Raw genomic sequence first — 8488 nt, 5'->3', positions numbered from 1 at the left:
AAATGCCCAGCTACAGCTGACTGGACAAAGAAGTCATGGTGTACACACACACACACACAGCGGAATACTACTCAGCCACAGAAAAGAATAATGCCATTTGCAGCAACACTGAAGGACCCGGAGACTGTCATTCCAAGTGAAGCAATCCAGAAAGAGAAAGAAAAACACCACGTGATACCACCGCCCATATGTAGAACCCAAAAAAAGGACACAAATTAATTTATCTACAAAACAGAAACAGACTCACAGACACAGAGAACAAACCTATGGCTACCAGGGAGTAAAGGGGGTGGGAAGGGACAAACCGGGAATTCGAAACCTGCACCTCTTGGCGTCACAGCAGTATTCATATGGGTCCTCCATTTCATACACGTTCTCCTCAATGACATAAATGTTTTCTTCTGAGTGCATCCTCTCTGCGACTGTACTTGTTAACCCTAATGGGGGGCAGTTGGCCAAAGTGATCAAGCTTGAACTTTGTAACTTCTTTTTGCTACCAGAGTACCATCTGAGGATGGAAGCACCAGCCACAAGAATGAAAGCCAGGCCAGCAGACACCCCTGCTCCTGAGGTAGAGGCTTGTTCTGGTGGTTGCACCCATGTCTTATAACTCACTAGCCAGTGCGGGTATTTCCTGTGGGAACACAGATACAACGGCAGCAAACGGCCAGAAATCCATCATCGTCTGCTCAGCCAGTCTCATGACTTGTGCATCAGACCATCTCTTTCACAATATCACAGGAACGCAGGGACTGTTTGATTTTTATCACGGAGGGTCTCCAGTGTCTGTGACTCTAAGCCGTGTCCCTTGGTGGTGAGCATCCTTGGAGAGCCTGTAGTGACATCATTCCATCAAGGAGTTGGTTTGATGGCCAACTCCAGGTTTTATTTTTGATCATTCATTGGGCCTGGGAATTGGATCCGGCAGCAATAGGTCCCACGATAGGCTAAAGTCACATTCTTTATGGTCAAGGTTACGTCTCCTTTGAGGCAATCTGTCTTTAGCAGTTATCTGCTGGATGTCCGAAATTTCAGGTTCCTTCCATCAGTGCTGAGCACCATATTGTAACATTCAAACACAGGGCAGGATCCCTTGCCCCAGCACACAGGCATGAGGTTCTCAGGGGTGGCTGGAGAGTAGGCGCAGGGCAGATCAGCATTCCATCCCACGTCAGCCACATACACCCCCTCCAGAGACCCTCAGCTCAGGGTTTTTACACTGGTAGCCACCTTCACCGCCACAGCTGAAATCTCCCACTAACTCTTAACCTGTGGGAAAAGGAACTGGATGCCTCACTCCTGGCCTTTAACTGTGCTCGCCCTTGTACCCATTAAGCTGCCTCCCACCTAGCCATTTGTCATCATCCTACATCCAACCAGTCTCTCAAACTATAGCTCCTCCGCTGGCAAGGAGTAGGCACAGCTGGAGATTGTGTCATGAAGGGCTCCTCCCACCATGTCCATGGTGAAGCTCTCCTTGCTGTCTCCCCCATCACCAAAGAACTTCTGAAACACAATGGAAATTGATATTGAATGTATCTGACCACATATTTCTACCATCCTGATAATCAGGGGCTCAATTATACTTCATTTGTTTCTCCCCACAGTACCCGGCATCTTGCAGGCACTCAATAAATATTTGTTGAATTAACTGAATGAAAAAAGTTCCCTCCACTTTTATGAATACTAGGTGTGATTATACACACACATGTAAGTATGTTTTCTAAGTGTGAATTTTTAATACTGCTGTATTCAAATGAAGCAAATTCAAAAGAGTATGACTGTTAAGAAGAGTCTTACTTATAATATCTTTTTCTGTTAATTAGGAAAGTGCCAGTAGTTTCAAATAAAATGGTGCTTGGGTCACCCATGCAATGGGTAAGGAACCTAGGTAAGGCAGAAAGCCCAAATGAGCCAGAATGTTGCTGCAGGAAGGTAGCTTTTAACCTCCATCACAACTGCTGACATGGTAGGAGCAGAGAAGGGATTTATAGGGATGTTGGGAAATTCCATGGAGGAAAAGGTTTTGAGTTAAACTGGACAGATCTTTTCCAGGCAGCCCTCAGACCAGAAGATCTCCTTTTTCTTTTTCTTTTTCTTTTTGTTCTCTAAAGACTAAAAAGCTTTTCTCAGTACCACTGAAAAGCTTTTTTCAGTTAGAAGAGACTTGAAAATCACCTTCTTACTCCCTGAGGGCATCAAAGTCCCAACTCCCAAGGTACCACCACTATGAAAATTTACATGACGGCAATCAGCAATGCCCCTGTACTTACAAAATTTTGAAAAATTGTATTTTGAAAAATTGCAGCAGAAAGATGGCGAGCCCTTGAAGCATGTTCACTTTGTAGCAAGGAGCACAGATAGTGATTAAGAGCTTGGAGCCAGGCTGCCTGGGCTGGCGTCTGGATCATCCACTGACCAGCTCTAATTTTTGGCAAGTAATCTAGCCTCATCAGGTTCCAGCTCCTCCTCTGTAAAATGGGGATGGTTACACCTTATAAGTTTGCTTTGAGAGTTAAATAGGTTAATATTGAGCAATAAGTGAATTGACACCATCAAGGGCTTAGAAGCACGCTTGGCACACGCTAAGCGCTGTTGTGAAAGAGCAGCGACGTCCAACACGGAAGCGACAGGCATGAGTCAGAAAAAGACGCAAAACAAAGATACGGTTTTCATGTCATCGTCTTTTGTGAGGTGACTGTTCAGGTCTTTTGCGAGGTGTCTGTTCAGGTCTTTTGCTCATTTTCATTGGGTGGTTTGTCTTTTTATTATTTATTTGTAAGAGTTCTTTATATATTCTAAGTGTAAATCCTTTGTCAGATATGTGTGCTTGAAATAAACACATTAGAAGACGCCCACTATCACTGGCCATTAGGAAAAAGCAAATTAGAACCCCAGTGACACTAACCCATGAGAACGGCTAAGACTGAAAAGACAGGTGACACCAAGCGTTGGGGAGGGTGTCCCCCAACTACAACTCTCAGTGTGATGCTGGCGGGAGTGCAAAATGATGTGACCATTTTGGAAAACATTTTGGAAGTTTCTCATACTGTTAAACATTGACCTGCCATATGACTGGGTTATTTACTCAAGAGAAATGAAAACATGTTTATACAAAGACCTGTATGAGAATGTTCGCAGCTGCTTTGTTCAGAACAGCCAAACATTGGAAACAACCCAAATGTCCATCAGCAGGAGAATGGATAACACCCCGTGGTACACTGATATATAATGCAACTGATTTGCACAGTGAGAAGGATGAATCTATGGACATGATGTTGAGCAGAAGATGCCAGTTACAAAAGAGTACACACTGTGTGCTTTCATTTATAAAAAGTTCAAGTACAGGAAAAATACTCAGGTGAAGAGCCAGCACAACGAGAGATGGCTTTTCGAACTGCCTCGTGTGTCCTCGCTCTCAGCAAGCACGAGTGTCTGTCCAAACAGTCTCTAAGTGGGTAAACAGCCATTATCTCTCATTCACAGATAAGTGCATGGTCCAAGGCAGCAGTTAACTCATCGCTCATTTTCCACATTTCACCAATGGGAATTTATTTCTCCTATATTCCCAATGTCATGACAATTATCCATCACAGTTCAGGTAGGATTAGATATTGTGGCCAGATCCATCTTGGTGCCAATTTTGAAAAACAACAATGCTTTTTCAGACAGGCTCACATTTTGGAATTGCAGATATGGGGTCTCAGGCTTGTACTAAAGAACTGCATTGTGAGCTCTCGCCTCCCTCTCCCCACCCAAGCAAACTGTTTCTTTATGCAGAGGGAATCACAAACTCCTCTTCAATCCAGGAATAGCAATCCAGAAATTCCTCAAAGTTTCCAGAGTGTGGATGCCACACTACAGCAGGGAGGCAGCTCCTTTTTTATTTTCCAGTGGGAATCAGGGCGGGGAGATACATGTGTTCTCAGATTGTCATCCTAGCAGAAAGTCCTGCTTATGGCATATGATGCTGGGTGGGAGGGGCCGAGAGCCATGCACTTCTGAGAAGGTGTCCTGCTTTGCTAACCAAGATCTCTTAGTCCTTTCATACTGCAGTGTCTGCCAGCACGCATATCTGTGTTTGCTGTTTCATGCTTCTTGGCCCCATTTCAGACATACACTCCTGTCAGCATGCCCTCCCTCTGCAGTCGTCGTTGGGTCCTTTACCGCAGAGCTGGCATCACTGATGTGTCAGACACATTCCTCCATTCATTGATCCAACCAGTTACTCATAGACCCAAGTTCAAGCACTTGCTTGGGCAGTCTGGAAATCACACACGCTTCTCCCGGATTTAGGGGACAGAACGCTCTGGTGCACCATTGTGTCCATCAGATTGGAAATGACTCATTCAACCGTAACGGCAAAATCATCCAAGAATTTTCAATAGGGGAAACATAAGCTTAGGAAATATTTTCTTCCTTTCTCAACATAAAAACTAACCTCTGAGTATGCACTGGTATGTCACAACAGAAATGACAGTTTGAGGCACACCTGGACTCAATGAGTTGTGGGAGGTTTAATTCTTTGTAGGTCCGTGTTAAAGACTTGACCAGGAAACAGGTTGGAATGAACTCCGATCTGTACACGACTGTCTAACCCAAATCTCACCCTGTCATGAAAATCAATAGATCATCAAGGGGAAGATCTTTGATCTTTATTTCCAGATGCCACATCACTTGGAACCCAAATTCTAGACGAGTGATTTGGGACCAGAACCCAGGAGAGCAGGGGCTTTGAAGTCAGGCAGCCCTGGCTTCAGCAGCTCTGGGTCTAGCTTTGGAAATTGATTTCACCTCCATCCCCTGACTGTTCGCGACTGCAGTGTGTCTCTTATCACCTGCCACCTGGGTTTGTGAGAGAGCATCCTTGAACGCGCCGACCCCTACATTTGACTATAGAGAAGACACTCGGAAGAGGTTGCCATCATCACTGTCAGAAGTGAAAACTTTTCACCCAAGGCCACTGCCTTTGTCAAAGACCAAGAGAAATGGCAGCTACTGTGTTCTTCGGACTGCTTTATTGTCTATAAAAGTAGGCTAGAAACCTGGCTTCCACAGTGATGATGCCAGTCAGCCACCAACCTGCTGGAGGTGCTCCTTCGCCACAGGGGTCGGCCAGCGGAGCTGCCCAGACCAGCTGCTCAGCCAGCCCGATGGAGGGGAGCATGGGCTAGAGACGGTCACTCAGAGAGAGCCTCAGGTGAAGGACTCTCCCTCCTCGTACGTGACGCTAAGCTAGGAGCTTGGAACGCAACTCAGAGAGAGTCCCTGTCTTCAAAACAGCTAGCAAAGACAATGGAACGAGGCGGCCAACGCCTCCGACCATAAGAGAAGAGCAAAACAAGAGCCTTGGGCGCACTCAGTCCAGCACAGGAGCTGAGCCCTGAAGATGGGCAAACTTTGAAGGAGGGTAACTGGAGCAGAGAACATTGCAGGCTGAGACAGGAGGCCACCCCTCCAGTTGCTTCCTGTCACTGGCAGAATTATGAAGAAAAGAGAGAGAAAGCTGACCAAACGAGACCAGCGGGGTCAGGCCGGCCTCTGAGGCCAGGTGTGACTGCGTGCGGGTGCGCTGCGTGGGTGCGGGGGCGGGTGTGCAGGCATTTCTGTGCCCTGTTCCCTCTACGGAGCTTCAGCTTTGCTTTCCACGGGTCTCCTTACAGTAAAACTGTAGGGACACATTCAAAAGGAATTTTTTCCTACCCGCTGAAGGCTGAAAGGAGAATAGACGAAAATGCATTAAAACGATGATTCACCATCAGCAATTTTTATGAAATCAGTTTCTGTAAGTTGAAACACAGAATCTTAATATGCTGCCTCTTAAGCCACCGACTTAGTGAACAGACCTCAGATAATCTCCTCCACCGCCACTGGCAGAGTCTCCAGGAGAGGTCATTCCAGAAAGTTCCCCCAAGCTGGAACATCTGTGGCTCGCAGATATTTCATTCCTGGCTCAGCCTTCCTGTCTGGGCCAACCACTATGATTAGAAATGCGTCCAAAGCAAACCTCAGACAACTGAACCTCCCTCAGCAACGTGGGGGGCACTTGGTGTTAGAGGGTGGTCACCCCGAGTCGTTGCAGACGTTGCCCCAGGTGCTTAGCAGCTGGCTGGAATGGCTCAGGAAATTCTATCCCTCCAGCTCCCAACATGCTGAGAAGTAACCCAGGGACGCCAACAGTCCTGTCCCACCTGTGGAAATTAATGGTGCCAGCTCAGCATATTGGCAGCAAAAAGAAATTTACACAGCAAACAAACCTGCTGCAAAATTGAAAATATTTGTTTAACAAAAGCACATTGATTAAAGTCACTCCAAGATCAAATTACTCTCCCAGCCAGGGCAGTTTCACCCCAGAGGGCAGCAGACTTCTATCGGCAGCGTATTGATGAAAAGTTCAAGTTATGTCTAGATGTACCATAGTGGGGGTGTTAATCTCAGAAGTGGCTCATAATTTTTTTCTCCTACACCCGAGTCTTCATTTGGAAGAGCTTAATTCCAATACAAACAGTAATCAGGAAATAAAATCACTGATGTATGTCTTTCCAATATCCGTCTTGGGTAAGAACTTTTCATTTCTATGGTCAATTAAAGCCCATCTTAAATAAAAAGTTGAACTCATTTCAAAGAGACTTTCAGGGTTACTTGGTGTCTCAAATCCGCCACAATTTCAAAGGAAAATATAGTGCGGAGCCAAAGCCACTTCTTAACTACACAGGCATGCAAAGAACCAAAGAAATATATTTAACGTGAGACTCGGAACAATTGCAGGAAGGGTCCCTCCCCTGGTACCTGAAGATGAGGGCATCTGAGGGCTGGGCCAAGGTCAGCAGGCTGCTTAGGGAAGTTCTTCTGCTGTTTGAGGAGTCTGGCTAAGGTCTCTCTGGGCCGCTGCAGCTACCCAGCTAAGACACTGATTTCTCATAGCCACCCTGAAAGTGACCAACGTTCAATTTGCCAAAGTATTTTAAACAATCCAAGAAGGGGCAGCCTTCATTTCGGACACATCAGTCTCCTAAGGTCAGCAGTGGTGAAACAAGACTATCTCAAACTCTGGCTCGGGGTTGGTGGGGGGGAGTGCTTCTCTTGTGGCCCTTTTAGAGATGACAGAATCCAAGCCACATGCTGGAAAAGAAGGGTGAGCCTTCCCACCCCGTGTGCCCAAACATGCAGTTGCCTCAAGACCTGAAGGTGGAAGGGTAGCAAGAGTCGGGTAACAAGGCACACGGGGGCCAGCCGACTGCATGCACCCACATCTCCGAGGATCTGCTGCCCTGCCTCCACCCAGCAGGAGGCTGCCAGTCACTCCCACACGGGGCAGATGCACAACAGGACAAATTCTAAGCTGAGGACTGCAATCGCCCTCCCTTCTTCATTCCCAAGTAGGACACCCCCAGGCTGCAGGAGCATGGAGCTCTCTCCCGACTCGGGCCACCCATCTCCAGCTTAGGATGGTCTACACTTTCAGATTGGACACCCAAGTTACAAAGACAGTGAAAGCTCCAAGAAGCTCCCCTCGTGGGCAACGGACTAGCTCCCTACACCTTCTCAGGGATCAGAGACTCGAAGCTTCCCACCCGGCCTCCTTCCTCCAAAGAAGGTATGGAACCCGCCCCACATACAAGCGCATGCGCACACGAGAACAGGCGGCACTTCAGTGGGATTTGCAAAGGTTGTTGCTTACATTAGCTCATCAGGAACACAAGGTGGGGAGGGAATGGGAAGGATGGGATGGAGGAGATCGAAGGTGGGGGGCTCAGGAGAGAGGGGACACCAGAGGACGTCAAGGGAGGGAAGCCACCCTGTTGGAGCGCCTAGGTTCTAGGTACTGTCCTGGGTGTGTGTGTGTGTGTGTGTGTGTGTGTTTTTTTTTTTCTTGCTTTCCACATTTAACCCTCACGTTACTCCTCCGTGAGAAGCCAGGGTTCCAACCCTGGCTGAACATTCAAGTCACCTAAAGATCTTTTCAATAATGCAGGTGCTGAGCACCGACAGCATCCTTTGAATCAAAATCTCTAGGAGTGGGGGCCGTGCACTCAGGGTTTCTTAAAGCATCGCAGGAAATTCCCACTGTGCGGCCAAGATTGAGGATTACCCCGCCAAGGAACCGCTAAGCTCCTTTTCCGCTCTTGTAACAGGAACTATCTCGCACCGATTCAAGGAAGAGCAGTCAGCGCAGGGCGCCGGGAGGTGACCCCCACAGGGCCAGCCTCCCCTCCTCCTGCCATCTGCAGCTCTTCCCCAGGCTCTAGACCTGCCGAGATTGTGATAAAGTGTCACCCAGGGGAATCTGGGATTTTTGCTTTGCGCGATTCAATAAAGGACGGGATAGGAGTTAAATTTTGCTTTCTTAAACTTCTTCAATTCCTAAGACCGTTTCAGTCTTGAAAATATAGGATCACATATCTTAGAAGATTTACAGCTTTTCAGATGAGAAGTTTTTCTTTGTCTTTTTCACCCAGATGTGGAGCCAGGAGAGGAGCCCACACCA

General features: G+C 47.3%; 1 pseudogene; it reads right to left on the bottom strand.

The window, feature by feature from the left end:
- Nucleotides 1–270: 270 nt before the first annotated feature.
- LOC102508834 lies at nucleotides 271–1617 on the bottom strand (annotated as a pseudogene).
- Between the last annotated feature and the right edge of the window lie 6871 nt (nucleotides 1618–8488).

The sequence above is a fragment of the Camelus ferus genome, chromosome 27 (assembly GCF_009834535.1).
Source record: "Camelus ferus isolate YT-003-E chromosome 27, BCGSAC_Cfer_1.0, whole genome shotgun sequence".
Lineage (NCBI taxonomy): Eukaryota > Metazoa > Chordata > Mammalia > Artiodactyla > Camelidae > Camelus > Camelus ferus.
The sequence above is the reverse complement of the archived record's forward strand: the minus strand, read 5'-3'. Positions and strand labels throughout refer to the sequence as shown.